The following is a 13,040-nucleotide window of genomic DNA, read 5'->3' as shown; positions in this document are numbered from 1 at the left end:
TTTGTGTATGGTGTTAGGGAGTGTTCTAATTTCATTCTTTTCCATGTGGCTGTCCAGTTTTCCCAGCACCACTTATTGAACAAGCTGTCCTTTCTCCATTGTATAGTCTATAGTAAAGCTATCGCTATTTGCAGATGACATGATACTATACCTAAGGACTGTACCAGAAAACTGTTAGAGCTCATCCACAAATTTGTCAAAGTTGCAGGATACAAAATCAATACACAGAAATCGATAGCGTTTCTATATACTAACAATGAAAAAGCAGAAAAGGAAATTAGGGAAGCAATCCCATTTACCATCGCATCCAAAAGAATAAAATACTTAGGAGTAAACCTACCTAAAGAAACAAAAGACCTGTATTCTGAAAACTACAGGCCACTGATGAAAGAAATCAAAGATGACACAAATAGATGGAAAGATATACCATGCTCATGGATTGGAAGAGTCAATATTATCAAAATGACTATACTACCCAAGGCAATCTACAGATTCAATGCAAATCCCTATCAAATTACCAAGGACATTTTTCACAGAACTTGAACAAAATATTTTAAAGTTTGTTTGGAAGTACAAAAGACCCAGAATAGCCAAAGACATCCTGAAACAGAAAAATGGAGCTGGAGGAATCAGGCTCCCGGACTTCAGACTATACTACAAAGCAACAGTCATCAAAACTGCATGGTACTGGCACAAAGACAGAAATATAGATCAGTGGAACAGGATAGAAAGCCCAGAATTAAACCCATGCACTTACAACCAACTAATCTATGACAAAGGAGACATATGTTTTCTTATTCATCTAAGATATCTTGATAGGGTCATAAAGTTAACTTTCCCTCATCACATAAAATGCTGAAAACACTGGACTTTATTGATTTATTTTTAAGAAGCTGTATTGTATCATTGATAATTCTTGTTTAAATGCAGTTATTTCTGCCTCTACATGCAGAGATGTGTTTTTAAGTATTATTGCATGAATTTCATTCTGACATAAATTCATATGCTTATTAAGTCATCAGATTCTGGCAAGCAGGATCCTGCCTTGCTGATCCCACCTTGCCGTGAGGCTGTGGTGTAGGTTGCAGACGCAGCTCAGATCCCACGTTGCTGTGGCTCTGACATAGGCTGGTGGCTACAGCTCTCATTCAACCCCTAGCCTAGTAACCTCCATATGCCACAGGAGCGGCCCAAGAAATAGAAAAAAAAAAAAAGGGAATTTTTTTGGGGGGAAGTAGCTTTTTACTTGACCTCTGGTCAGGGAGTTTCTAAAATACTTAAGTGCAAGCAGATTCTGTCCCAAAAGTGGTTGGGTTAAAACGGGACATCAGTATCTGTACACAAAATTTATTCTTGTTTGTACTTTACTTTATTAGCAAATCTGTCCCCTAATCCTTAAATTCGTGTTACTTAGCATTTTATACTATAGTTTGCTCATATTAAGTGTTACATCAGATAGAAATAAAGGTGTGATAGAAATAAGCTTTTACTATAACTCTGAGATTAGATGAAAATACCATGCTTACTGTCAGAAGGTGTAAGAAATGACAGAAAGAACAAGAAGAGATGACGTTATTTTTTATCCTGAATGTGAGTTTGAAACAATCTCAAGACCCATTTTAATAATTTATGTCATGTTTACTTATTCAATTCATATAACTCCAATATTAAAATTTGCCAATACTTTCAAATTTATTTAGAATAAAAATCCAGCCTCCTCACCAAGATCCCTAAAGGTCTGGTGCCTCTTTCCCTCACCCACTCCCTTTACTCACTGTATCCAGTCACACCAGCCATGCCTGTTCCTCACACACACCACGCTTTCTCCAGCGCCACTTGGAATGCTCGTCTCTAAAATCTAATCGCTTTTTGAAGGGGAAGAGTTTTTGGAGAAGGTGGTACCTGAGATGAGCCTCTAGAATGGAGCTATAGGCAAATGAATGTCTTGGAAATGCTTTTGGAAGGTAAAGACATTGAGAGTAATTCCATTGGTTGACTGAAGTGATTTAGGAAAAACTGCCTTCTGTGGAGCATTGATTTAACTATTAGCTACAGTGTATATGTATCATTTTCACATCATTTACTCCTCAAGCTGGTGGGGGAATGAAGGACAGGACATGGTTAGGAAACAGACTTCCTTGGCCTCTTTCTTATTTATCACCAGTGATAGCTGATGAATCATTCTCTGTGCCTCGAGGTCAGTTCCTCAAAGGAATGCCAGTCCGGAATCTCCAGTGCTGTACCTCAAAGCAGTGAATGTTCACACTCTTTGGGAGAAAAGGCCCATCAGCACGCCCTATGTGAATGAGGGGCTTTGCCATTTGGGTTTGCAGTCTGGGTTCTGGTATGGTAAACAGATGACTTGAGAAGAAAGCTGGTACTTCATGACTCATTTGTATCAACAGTATAGACCCTTTTCTGCATCTGCCTATTAAGAATTCTTATTATTTTTCTTTTAAGCCTCCATTGTGTTAACTACTGCTTCATTTTTTACCCTGAGGTTTTATTGATAGCTGAAAATTTTAAATTCAGAACTGTTCCAGAACTGATTCTTCCTAAGTTTTTGCTCCTTTGAGATTGTGGAATGCTCATTTTTTTCTTGTGAGGGTCTTTTGTAATCCCAGCATATAAGCAAAAAGCAAATACACTCCGGACTTTCACTGGTCCCTGGACATAACAGGGGAGCAGAATCACCAAAGGGTGGTGCTGCAGGTCTCCTCAGTCTGCTTTCTTTCCCTGCTATTCCATCAGGTTGGGGCCAGACCTACCCCAACTTTTAAGAAGACAAACTTCATCTCTGTAAATGTTAAGCATCTTAAATATTAATTTTTTTTAATGTTTAAATCCGTCAACGCCAAAATACATGCCTATAATTTTCTTGGGTGTTCTGAGAAAACTGCATTTTCAAACTTGTTTTAAAACCGTTAAGTTAGTTATCTTCCAGGCCTGTCTTTATACCCAGCTCTTGTGCCACAGAACACTATCTAACACTCAGAAAGAACTCAATAATACTACTTACTTCCTCAGCATTTTTGCTCCTTTCCCCAGCACCAGCAGACCTCTGCTTTGTATCATTGTGGAGTCTGGGTCCTTCCCCCAGCCAGCCATATCAAGCTTTTGTTGTGTGTTAAAGAATGGTCCTAGGAAGCAAGCAGCATTTTATTTTATGCCTGTTCACCATCGAAGGGCTCTTGTTCATATTTCTTTCTCCTGAGAACTTGGAGGAAACCTCTAGAAAAGAGCTAGATCCCTTTGTGTCCAGGCCTCCCAGATTTAGCCTTGAAAACTTGTTTAAAATTTCAGCTGTTTTCTTCTTACTTGCCCCTTTCCTCTCACGTTCTGCCAAAGGTAAAGTAGTTCATGTGTCCCTGCCTCTCTTCAGAGAGCTTGTCACCTTCTGGAATTCAGTTTGGTTGCCTTATGACTTCAGCTTTTTGGAGTCAAAATAAGTTGATGTTTGGGGGTTTTTGTTTTTAATCCAGCTTTTTCTCATTGTAAGGATATTCTCTTTTGGTTTTCCTCATCCTAAACAGACGGAAATCCTTTCTACCTCTGCTTTATTTTAATTAATATTTTGGTGATTAAAGTGCCTCTTTTGGTTAAAGTAGATGCTTTTCTTCTTTTCATAGAACTCAAAAAGACATACGCACACAAATGTATTTGTCTAATAAAAGAGACAATTGACCTAACTAGTTGTCATAAATAAATTCTCAACCCATTATTCTTTAGTATTTAATCTTAGCCTTTTGGCTGAGTTATCAGTGAATATTGTATCAGTAAATTACTATATTTAGTTACCTTGGTATACATGTTGCCAGAAGTTTTTCCTTGGAGGATTTACCAGCAAATCGTCACTCATTGTCAGATGTTCTTTGGGTACATTCCTACTCAATCAGGGCCAAGCAGCTGGTGACACCTTCCTTAAACTGTAATCCATGTTAACGGTTGTGACCATGATAAGTGAAGTAGAACTTCAGAGGCTAGTAGATGGCATTGGGAGGGTGAGTTTTTAGGGGACTCTTTTGTCTAATGTGTGTCTATCCCTTGAGTCGTTTTTGACAAACTTTCCCTGCCAACTCCAGTCCATGTTTAGAACTATACAGTTTTTAACAGGGAGATGTCAACTCAAATGTTTCTTGGTTAATTCTAAGGTCTATGGCTTTGCATCCAAGTAAGAGCTTAGAAAAGCAGCATTCTAGCTATTTGAATGGAAGGACAACATCAAGAATATTATCAACCATATTTATAAAAGCAATGTTCAGGAAAAATTGTTTGAGGAAATTCATAGTTTTTCTAGGTAGCCTTAAACTCTGAACCTGCAATCTGGAGGAAGGAGGTAACTATATTGTATCGTGACAGCTCTTAACCCACCCTTCTGCCTTGCTTTCACTAAGTTTTGGGTTATGCTTTGGCATGAGAGTCAGCTTTTGAAAATCAGTAGGACAAACAGTCCATCTTATTTGCTCTACTTAATTCTAAATATATCGCCCATTAGATCACATGGTATTATCAATGACTTCTAGCTTCACAGAGTTAGGCCAGACTTTACAAGACTATCCTTACTTCAAAGATCAGCCACAAGTTGGGGGATCCCCAGGCTGCTGCCTTCACGTCTGACCAGCTGACTACAAATTCAGGGGGGGATCCCACTACCCCCTTGGGTACATCAATTTGCTTTAACAATTCACATACCTCAGGAAAGCACTACACTTATAATTACAGTTTTATTATAGAAGTAGGTACTAATCAGAACTATGAAGAGAGATACATGTAGGGTGAGGTTTGGGAGAGCCCCAAACACAAAGCCTCTGTCATCAGCAGGGATGATTTGCCCCCTGGAACATCCCTGTGTGACAATATACATAGTATTGCCAACCAGGAGCAATTACCTGAGCTTTGGTGTCCAGAGGTTTTACTGAAGTTTCATTGAGTTTCATTGACTGACCCATTGACCATGGCTAAGCTCAAATTCCAGTTCCCCTCACCTTCCTAAAGTCGTGCTGCTGTCCTGTGGCTCAAAGCCCTAACCCACTAATCACATTGCTGGTATTTCTGGTAGGGCAGCTCTCATCCCGAGTTCTCCTTAGCATGAACTGTCAGGTGGAGTCAGAGGGCCCACCAGGAGTAACAAAGACACTCCAGTCACTCAAGAAATTCCAAGGCTTTAGAACAGGGAACAAAATCAACCAAATTCTTTGTTACAAAAACTCCTGTCCATCCATTTTCCTTTTCTAAGAAAGCTGATAGCTAAATTTGAGGCCCACCTTTAGGTTTGAATGTGTGGATTTGTTTGTGTGTACATGTACATGTGTATTTATTTCTTCTTCTTTTTTTTTTTGTCTTTTGTCTTTGTTGTTGTTGTTGTTGTTGTTGCTATTTCTTGGGCCGCTCCCACAGCATATGGAGATTCCCAGGCTAGGGGTCTAAGCGGAGCTGTAGCCACCGGCCTACGCCAGAGCCACAGCAACGTGGGATCCCAGCCGCGTCTGCAACCTACACCACAGCTCACGGCAACTACGGATCGTTAACCCACTGAGCAAGGGCAGGGACCGAACCCGAAACCTCATGGTTCCTAGTCGGATTCGTTAACCACTGCGCCATGACGGGAACTCCTATTTCTTCTTTTTATTTTTTATCTTCAGTTGATGTGCCCATCCTACCCTGATTTTCCTTTCTTCCTTTACTCATTTTTATGCTACATTATTTTATAACAGCCTGGAATACTCATTAGAACAAGATAGAAATGTAAATGAAATAATCCCAAAAACCTCAGAGATAATCCATGGTTCTAGAAGTAGAAAGTAGGAGGAATACGAGATTCCGCTGCCTGTCTGTGGAGCCTGTGGCCCACTGCTCTAACTTTGGTAGGGAGATTTGTTATATTCACTGTTGAAAGAGCATACCCAGGCTCCTGGACTGAGAATTCCTGGCAGGTTCTGCCATGCTGCTGCCTTTGAGCTGGGCGGGGAGCAAACCTTAGGCATGTGCTATTTTCTCTCAGAGTCACTCATACAACCATTCAACCAGGAAAGTCCATTGCGAATGTAATATGTCAGTATCTGTAAAATGTTTTCGATATCTGTAATTAATAACATTAGCCTTAATTTTGCTTCCTTATGTTAATGCACGCTATTTCCATTGGATTTATCAGTTAAGCATCAGCTTTTGCTTTCTTGTATATAAATACTTACCTAAATTGACATTTTCTAAATTGCTTTTTTCCCAAATTGGCTGATATTTACAATTTCCAACCTACCTCCAAATTTCATTTTCTACCTACATGTCAGTCCCCTATGACTGTGTTGCATGCCATCTGCTGTATCTGCTGTTTCGTTAATGTTTCCTCTGCATCAGCTTATGAATAAAGATGAAAGACTATGCACTGACCTCTTTGCTACCATTCATGACATTTTAAACCAATTACACAAACATATAGCTTGTTATTATGATTCTTTGCCTAATACATAAGCTGATGTTGTATTCTTACAACTATGGTTTTTATCTAAGCCTATTTTGTAATGAAAATTTTATCTGATTTCATCAGCTGCTTTGAGAAGCTCAAACATATAACATCTGTGACCTTCTCTTTATCCCTCTATTCTGTAAATCCATGAATAAAATAGTGTATCTACCCAGCATGAGATGTTTTAGAAAAATAAAAGCACAAAGATGGCAAGCTTTGATTTGCACATCTTTGTGATGCTTTCTATGGATTGTCTCCTAATATTACATTTTTCTGTTTGTAAGTTACTTCAAACATATGCTGTGATTAATTCTGTCAGACACTAAGCTTAATGAAAGAAGAAGGGAAAGACAGAAGGAAAGACGGAAAAGGGGAAAAGAAAAAAATTTTTCTTCTTGATCACCCAAGTGGCTTCCACTCAGTTTCTTCCTTACTGATGCCTGATCAGCAGCAGTCAACATGTGAGCTACAGAAGAAGCAAATACAGAATCTTTCAAGCTCATTATTGTTTTCCCAGTTCTTAGCAAGTTAGCAGCAATGGGATGGGAATTAAGGGTATGTGACTCCTTCAAGGTCTCTGAGGAAGTAGAGACCATAGGAAACAAAGCACCTCCATTCAGCAGTTACCGCTTGCTCCCGTCGGTGAGACACAGTAGGGACAAAGATGAAAAAAGCAGTTGACCCCCTCAGCGAGCTTTTCATCTGGTGCAGTACATTACATAAAAGTCACATTAACAAGGTTTTCCCAGCAGTCATCCATATACTTTAGAAGACTATTACTGAGTTGGGAAAAATTTCCCTCTTCCATACATCAGAGCTTAAGTCCCAGGCTGCTGCTGAATTATTTTGTGGCTTATGATTTAGAGGGTGAGGGAATTGGATGAAAAAAAAATTTTTAAGAAAGATTTAGAGACAGGGAACCTAACAACCAAATGAAATATGTGAACCTAAGATGGTCTTGGTGGAAGGTGGGGAAAAGAAGATTAAAAGACATTTTTTGGACCATTGAAGAAACTTAAAATACTTCCTGGATATTGCATACTGTTTTGGAATTATTATTGATTTTCTTAGGTATTTGATAGTGGCATTGTTGTATGTAGAAGACTGTCCTTATTCTTAGAAAGGGACGCTGAAGTACTTATTTAAGAGTTAAGTGTCATGATGTCGGCAACTTTCAAATGATTCAGCAAAATAAAAGGTGTAGTGCTAAATATATGTATGTGTCTATTCGAGCACGTGTGTATGCTTGCAGACAGAGAAACTGCAAAATGTGAACAGTTACTGAATATAAATATTGGGTATAGGAATGTTCATTGTACTACTAGTCTTTCAACTTAGCTGTTTGTGAAAATTTTCATAATCAAGAAAAAAGTTAAAAGAGAAAGTGACAGAGTTACTTGGCTTGAATAGCTTCCAGATTTACTAACTCATTTGGCATATCATGACTTAACTGTCAGCACAGCCAGATTCAACAAGTAAATGAGAACTGTCTCCTTAATTTACTGAATTAATCACAATAGGATGATGAAAGCTATTATAGATATAATAGTTGCAAAATTATTAAAATAATTTCATCTTCATATGATTTATTTTATGAATAAGTAAAATTTGATTAAAGGTATATATGTGTTTGGTGTTCCTGTATTAAGAATTAAGGATAGGGGTTCCCATCGTGGCACAGTGGTTAACGAATCCGACTAGGAACCATGAGGTTGGGGGTTCGGTCCCTGCCCTTGCTCAGTGGATTGACGATCCGGCGTTGCCGTGAGCTGTGGTGTAGCTTGCAGACGCGGCTCGGATCCTGCGTTGCTGTGGCTCTGGCGTAGGCCGGTGGCTACAGCTCTGATTCAACCCCTAGCCTGGGAACCTCCATATGCCGCGGGAGCGGCCCAAGAAATAGTAACAACAATAACAACAACAACAACAACAACAAAAGAATTAAGGATAATTTCCTATTTCTTTTATAATGTGCAGACATACTTTATAGAGTAGGCTCTATTAGAATGAATGAGAGGGAAAGTATGTTCCCACGATTTCATTTCTTAATATTTTTAAAGAATAATAATACAAAAATAATTTTGTTCTACTTCAATATACTTAGTTTCCTTAATTGTTGGATTCAATAATTATCATTCTAGTTCATTTCCTTATCTTTTTTTTTTGTTTTTTTCTTTTTTTTTTTTTTTTTTTTTTTGTCTTTTTGCCATTTCTTGAACCGCTCCTGCAGCATATGGAGGTTCCCGGGCTAGGGGTCGAATTGGAGCTGTAGCCGCCGGCCTACGCCAGAGCCACAGCAACGCGGGATCCGAGCCTCGTCTGCAACCTACACCACAGCTCACGGCAACGCCGGAACCTTGACCCACTGAGCAAGGGCAGGGACCGAACCCGCAACCTCATGGTTCCTAGTCGGATTCGTTAACCACTGCGCCACAACGGGAACTCCCATTTCCTTATCTTGATTTGGATCTCCTATTTTTCTCAGAAAGCCATCTTAGTAACAAATGTGTAGTTAAGATTTTAAGATATAAACTTATTAAAATAATGTATACCATATTAAAAATAAAAGTGATTAATTGGAGTTCCCACTGCAGCATAATGGGTTAAGGATCTGGCGTGATCTCTGGAGTAGCACAGGTTCAATCCCTGGCCTGGCTCAGTGGGTTAAGGATCTGACCGCAGCTTGGACTTGCTCTCTGGTCTAAAACTTCCATATGCCACAAGTGCAGCTGAAAAATAAAAAAATAAATAATAAAAATAAAAGTGGTTCATTGAAAAAAGTAAAAACTTGTCCTCCAAATTCTTATCCCATAGCACTATAGAATTCTCTATGTTACTCTGCATGTTCATAAAAATTATCAGCTGCGAGGGGTTTTTTTTGTTGTTTTTTATTTGCCAGACTTGTAGCATGCAAAAGTTCCCAAGCCAGGGATCAACCCATGCCCCATGCCATAGCACAGCGACACAAGGGAACTCCTGGATGAGTTTAAAAAAAAAAATCTTTAATTTTAAAATAATAACCAATAGTAAATTCATTTCTTTCGGATAGTTTACATATACAGTAGGCTATTAGCTTTGTTTAAGTATCTTATCAACTTACTCTTGCTGTGGAAAGCTCTCCATTTTTTATAGTCTATGTGAAATGTAAACCACATAAGAAGTGCCATTCCTGTGTGAGTAAGGGACATTAAGTGATGTATGAACTCCTCTCCTTTGAAAATTTCATTTTGATTTTCAGGAGAGCATTTAGATTTCTACTGTGTATGTTGTTGCACCAGGAGTATGAATTTAGTTATCATGTATTTATTAACACAATACTGTAGTGAATTGTGTGCCTATGGCATAAAGGACCTCATGTTTTATTAGTAGAGATGTTGGGACACACTTTTCTTAAAAGCCAAGTGATATAGATTTCAATGGAACACTACAAACTGTGGCAAAAAAAAAGATACTTCTAGCACACCAATGGCCGGGATCACCTTTATGATTTGTAGAATGTTTCAAAAGCAATTTGGAGATCACCATAATCTAAGTCTTAGAGAAGTGGCATGTTCAGGGCCACATTTAGAACTAGTTAGTCATAAAAATAGGACGAGAATACGTGTCTCCTGAGTCCCCATCAGTTGTTTTTGTTTGTTTGTCTTTTTGCCTTTTCTAGGGCCGCTCCCACAGCATATGGAGGTTCCCCAGCTAGGGGTCTAATCGGAGCTGTAGCCGCCGTTCTAAGCCAGAGCCACAGCAACACGGGATCCGAGCCACATCTGCGACCTACACCACAGCTCACGGCAACGTCAGATCCTTAGCACACTGAGCGAGGCCGGGGATCGCACCCACAACCTCATGGTTCCTAATCGGATACGTTAACCACTGAGCCATGATGGGAACTCCATCAGTTGTTATATGTAGTGTTGTATGTAGTTGTTTTGTGTAGTGTGTCAGATTTATGTAGTGTTTGAGATGAGCTCTGAAGGATTAGAGAAGAGAACTTTAGTAGGCAAAATGGGTGAAGAAAAAGAAAGAATTGTTATTCAAGACTATTGAGTGGCCTGAGAAGTCATGGTAGATAACTGTGAACTGCCATTGAGGATAATAACACCCAAATAAATTATAGCAAATGTTCTTGTTTTTCCCTGTAACAGAGTTTATATGGGGAAGCAATGCAGGAGAAGACCTTTAAAAACATAGGGTATGGAGTTCCCGTTGTGGCGCAGTGGTTAACGAATCCGACTAGGAACCATGAGGTTGCGGGTTCGGTCCCTGCCCTTGCTCAGTGGGTTAACGATCCGGCGTTGCCGTGAGCTCTGGTGTAGGTTGCAGACGCGGCTCGGATCCCACGTTGCTGTGGCTCTGGCGTAGGCCAGTGGCTACAGCTCCAATTCGACCCCTAGCCCGGGAACCTCCATATGCCGCAGGAGCGGCCCAAAGAAATAGCAAAAAAAGACAAAAATAAAAAAATAAAAACATAGGGTAGACTCAGATACAAAGCAATAGGCATGCCATTCGAAAGATTGTGGATTTTATTCAGTAGAAAACAGGGAGCAATTTCATGTTACTTTAAGTACCATTTCTACTTGTTTCACTTTTGGATATAGTCTAGTTTTTGTTGTTGTTATTGTTGTTTTGCTTTTTAGTGTCTCACCCTCGGCATATGGTGGTCTCCAGGCTAGGGGTCAAATCAGAGCTACAACTTCTGGCCTATGCCAGAGCCACAGCAATGCCAGATCCAAGCCACGTCTGTGACCTATACCACATCTCACGGCAACACCGGATCCTTAACCCACTGAGCGAGGCCGGGGCTTGAACCCGCAACCTCATGGTTCCTAGTCGGATTCGTTTCCACTGCACCACAACAGGAACTCGTAGTTTTTTGTTTTTTTAATTAAAATTGTCTTATACATCAGCCTTACTCCCCTTTATTTCTTTTGCTTTTATCTGTCTACTTGCTGCTAGTGTTAAGTCCTAAGCTTCATGAAGTAAAAAGTGTTCTTTTATATTTGCTGTGTATCTAAAGCATTGAGCAAGGTCTCTCTATTCTGTATGTCAGAGTTCCAGCATATTCCAGTGCTATAACTTCTGGAGTCCCCATTAAGCTTCACAGCGCCAGGGAACTCCTCTGTCAGGCCTCAAAGAGTCCCGCCTTGTACATATACAGCTCAGTATCTGGACAAAGGTTAAAAGAATCCCAATACAGGTTTTGTGAGCTCCTTCTCTGCTGCTTTCTTCTCTTTAGTACTTTGTCCCCCAAATTCCACTCAATTTTGTATCCTGAACGCCAGTCTTTTATTTCTTCTCCACCAGATGAGGTAGCTACATACTATTTATTCCGTTTTAACTTCCCTGTGTTGCAGTTTGAAAAATACTGCACAATAGAAGAGTGACAATGTATTGTTTTTTCATTGATCTGTCAGAGATGTGTGCTATTATCCATTGTCCAAAAACAGATAAAGTATATGAATCAATTTGTTTTATAATAATTTATAGGAGAAGGGAAAGTGTGATATGCATTATTTCACTGTGGCTGAAACCAGAAGTTGATTGAATTGATTTTTATCACAGTGGCTTATTAATTTTTCTCCTCAATGAATGAATACTTCTAGATGTTTGTTGATAGATTTCCAGAAATGACACATGAAATTTATTAAGCTTCTAGATACTAGCTCATTTTTATGCTGTTCTGTAAATATCCATAGAATCAGCAATTAACTTTATGAAGTTCCTATTTTGTACTCCATGTTATAAGCAAAGTATAATATAAGCTTAATATAAGAAGAGCATAAAGACTTTCTATTAACTTCAAATAGTTTTCATATCCATTGGCAAGCAGTAGTTACCAGAGAGATGATAGGGAATAAGCAGTGGAAACTGACATTGGCTGGCTAACAGTAGTATCCAGCATTTAATGACCCATGCATAAGCTGAATTATTTATAATTTGAATTCTTTTTAGATCAGAAATTTTTCTGATATAATCCTGTAAACAATGCTCTGAGATGATATTTTCATCTTAAAAATGAGAAAATTGAGTATTAAAGAGATTAAATAAAATATTGAGTAAAGGTGCGAGACAGATCCAAATGTAGTTCTGTTCAATGTTCCTGAGTCTGAACTCCAAACTATTGTAATATAGTCCAGAAATGGCTACATGACTGAAATGGGAATCAAATTGGATCTTAAAGAACATTTGGTACTTGTAAGAGTGAAAAAGCAAGAGAAATAAAATTACCTCAAGGAAGAATAATGTGTAGGACCACCTTGATTAGAATAGGTTGGTACCAGTGCATATTTAAAATTATTTGAGTTGGAGAGTAACAAGATAATTGTACATGAAAATAATTTTAACAGGTTTTTCTAGCAGCAAAAAAGAGGGTAGATGTGATAGAAAAAAGGATAGAAATCTGGCAGACCCCCTAGGAGACACATATGATAATCTTATAATAACTGATCAAAGACTGGACTCAGGGCGATGAGACTGGATATGGTGGAGAGAAGTAATATGAAAGAAGGTTCAAGTGAAAGGTTGATCAGAGCTTGATTACAAACTAAACTGAGAATTACAGAAAGTAACAAGTCAACAGTCCCAT

The 13,040-nt window shown here is 38.9% G+C and overlaps 1 protein-coding gene across 4 annotated transcripts in view; it reads left to right on the top strand.

The window, feature by feature from the left end:
- The window catches only part of ZNF277 (zinc finger protein 277), a 115,222-nt gene that overhangs the window by 78,208 nt on the left and 23,974 nt on the right, over positions 1-13,040 (top strand). The window lies entirely within an intron of this gene.

This window comes from Phacochoerus africanus, chromosome 16, assembly GCF_016906955.1.
Source record: "Phacochoerus africanus isolate WHEZ1 chromosome 16, ROS_Pafr_v1, whole genome shotgun sequence".
Lineage (NCBI taxonomy): Eukaryota > Metazoa > Chordata > Mammalia > Artiodactyla > Suidae > Phacochoerus > Phacochoerus africanus.
This window is presented reverse-complemented; position numbering and strand designations above follow the sequence as displayed.